Source organism: Lygodium microphyllum, chromosome 26 (genome assembly GCF_053477565.2).
Source record: "Lygodium microphyllum isolate KBCC chromosome 26, Lygodium_microphyllum_v1.1.10, whole genome shotgun sequence".
NCBI lineage: Eukaryota > Viridiplantae > Streptophyta > Polypodiopsida > Schizaeales > Lygodiaceae > Lygodium > Lygodium microphyllum.
In genome coordinates, this window is record NC_141160.1 from 31,443,514 (window position 1) to 31,446,816 (window position 3,303).

General features: G+C 47.1%; 1 non-coding gene across 1 annotated transcript; it reads left to right on the top strand.

Annotated features, from left to right (window-relative positions):
- Nucleotides 1–533: 533 nt before the first annotated feature.
- LOC148013108 (U2 spliceosomal RNA) lies at nucleotides 534–732 on the top strand. The gene has a single exon (XR_015688992.1). It is a non-coding gene; the product is annotated as a U2 spliceosomal RNA (small nuclear RNA).
- Nucleotides 733–3,303: the final 2,571 nt, after the last annotated feature.

The following is a 3,303-nucleotide window of genomic DNA, read 5'->3' on the forward strand; positions in this document are numbered from 1 at the left end:
AAGGAACGGACATAGATAGAGGGTACCCTAGGGCAGTCGCGAATTCATTAGCCAAGATCGAGGGGAACCTCAGGAGAGGCTGGAAAGGTGAAAGCAAGTAGGGTTCCACGGTGGAGGAGATCAAAAGAGCATGGTATGTGGAGAAGGGCAACTAGTGCGGAAGATGGCCGCGAAGGAAGCATATGGCATGTCTACAAACGCTCTAGGGAGATATACCTCGTGTGCGGCACGGCACGGAACTCAGTGAAGAGGCTAAAATGGGGGAATCGCGCACGGCGGCGTGGTTGTGTTTTGGTTTTCTGGGGGATCCTCTCCGACACGTTCGGGATCGCGAGAACGGCGCGTGTCCCTTGGTTTTTCTGTTTTGTTAGAAAAGGAAAAAACAAAACTCTGGTACACATACAGTGAATGGGTGCTTTTGCTCCCTGCCTGTGAGTCCCGTAGGCAGAGAGAGCGGTGCACGCGGAAGGAAGCGCAATAGCTGGCAAGCCCCCGGGGGGTATAAAGCAAAGGGTCGGGGCGCCAAGATCCTCATACCTTTCTCGGCCTTTTGGCTAAGATCAAGTGTAGTATCTGTTCTTATCAGTTTAATATCTGATACGTGGCCCATCGGGTCACTACGATATTAACCTAATTTCTTTCACGGGGGCAGCCCCATCCGGCAGCTTGCTGCCCGGGGCTGCGCGCGTCGCCTCCGTATTGCACTGCCTCGGAGCGCACGGCGCACCCCCTCCCCCCACAATTCTAAAGCGAAGGCGGACGGCTCAATCGTTTGTAAGCATTAACAAAACAGGCTCTCGGTGCATGCAGGGCAGCGAGCAGAAGAAGCTGGGCGTGATGGTCGACACTGGCAAGGCGAGCAGAGGCCATGCGCGTTGCCGGCGGGGCAGAGACGTCGGTCGCAGCTTCTGATTGGCGGGCGTCAGGATACGCCGTGGCTTGCGATACACGCCACCTTACCTTACCTTTTCTGGATATCGGTTGCCCGAAAGAGGCACGCACGCCCCGCAGAGGACTCTTCTCATAAATTACACCTTCCCCTACCTACTCCTTCCGGATCGGGGGCGGTCAGTCTCAACAACTCACTGCGAGCGAAGGGATAACACTCGAGGCAAAGCACAAGCCTGCGTTAGCTACTTCACGAATACGCCATAGCGACAACTAATAGTTGAATGGCAGAACGTATTTGATGAGGTCATAAGGGTGGCTATTAAAGGAAAGGAGTAGCAAAGCCACACATTCAATAGGAATCAAATCATCACTGTTCATTGTGAAAGATCCACCCTACACATAGCGAGCAAGCAACATCTAGAGTGCAGGATAAAGGCAAGGGAGTGGACTTCTCTCAGGAGATGTCCGACCTCAAGCTAGAGGTTGTCAAACTTCAAGACACCTTCTTGCGGATGCCTGCTAGAACAAACATCCAAATAATGTGTATATTGCGGAGGTAACCATTTGCCGACAGAGTATCCTGAACCGAGACCTAGGACTTGTGCTAATTGTAGCAAGTACCGGCATGAAGCTATCCATTGTAGATTGTCCCCAACACTTACCATACCAACAACCTTATCAGCCATAGTATCCAATGAATCGGGAATTCCAATTTGGTCAAGGAGCTCCATTAGCTCTACCTGTCCCCAATAATCAAAGACTAGACATTAATCTTATCGATATACCTAAGCCTCCAGCACCAACCATTGCCTTGCCACAGAGTGATATATATACTCCTTTGCATTATGTAGAGGAACCACTCAAGGAGGAGCCTCATGTAAACCCCTACATCTCATACGAATGAAGAGGGAGACCTGGTTCTTATGGACTACAAGCCCATCTCGGTGTTGACATTGGGCAAAGGAAGAGGATGAGGGTCTGGAGGAATGTAGTCATAGGAACCAATGATGTGTTGGAATTGTAGTCATCCTGGACACATCCCCTCCCAGTGCCCTCAGAAGGAATAGGCTAAGAACGACAAAGCTCAGCTGCAATGATGCCTTGAGTGTGGTCAACAAGTAGCTCAAACATGCCATTAGTTCCCTTGGGGTTATTTGGAAATTAAAACCCTGTATGATGATGCCACATCCATACCACTTAACATGATGACCAAGACACAAGCCAAACAAGCCGGGGTATCAATACACCTGGACCTAGCAATGTGGATGTTTCTTCTAGAACGTGACTGCACGGCGGCGGGTTATCTGGCCAAGAGAAGTAAATTGCATTAAGTTGCTATGCAATAAAATCCATACACAATATAAGCAATATATAAGATTCCAAGGTATTGTCAACTCCTCTTTTCTTGTAAATAATAGATATGTTTTTCATCGCACCACTGAAAGTATGTTGCAGCTTGCACACCTGATGGATTGCATGGTAAGAAACCTAGTTTAAACGAAATTCATCTTACAAACTCTAGGCCTTTGCCCAAGCTCTTGCCAACAACACGAACTGATAACTCACGTTTGATAGATTGGGATTTTGATGATGTGTGTAGTTAGTACAAGCAATGATCCTAAGGATTAAAACTAAGATTTCTTGAGATGCGTCTGATAACTAGTACCTTCATCAATCCAATTCGGAGTTAGGCTAGATACAAACAATAACTCCAGGCCTCAAAGCCAAGTGGAGAGCTCAAGGATTAGGAAACCCTAAGTCACAAGGAAAGACCAATACTTTTGTACTTGTTGGGAAGAAGGTTGGGTTATCGATCAATGTAAGTGATCAATAGAACTTACGTCTTGTATAGTGTTTGAAACCTTACCATACGCCATAGCCAAAGGAAGGGAGTGTTAAGTAAAATTTTGCATAGTATCATTCTTAGATCCCAAGGGGGAGAGCGAATATGCAGATGGAAATGTTATCACATCTATTCTTGCTTTGTTGGAAAAATACAATTGGTTTTGTTGGTTGATCAAACACTATCCTAAATGCTTTTGCATTCAACGGATTGTTGGATTGTTGTCTGGATGATTACTCCAAGTGCATGTGATTGATGGTAAATTCATGGCAGGGGTTTGTGATGACAAATTGCCATGGGGATACATGAATGTTTTCTTGGAAGATGATATTAGGGCTGACTACCTTGACTGTGCCTGATTCTTAAATGATTTAATTAAGAAAAGGTTCTTTGCACGGGTGGATCACCTCCAAGATTGCACCGCGGATCAACTCGAGAAGGGCACTGCTCGATTCATGGGCCAAAGGTCGAGTGGTGAAAAGGCCAACCACAGGAATAATGTTTCACTCCTAGGCAGCTTGCGGGTCAGGTGGAGCTCTGGACACCCCTTACCAAGTCTGGAATGGAGT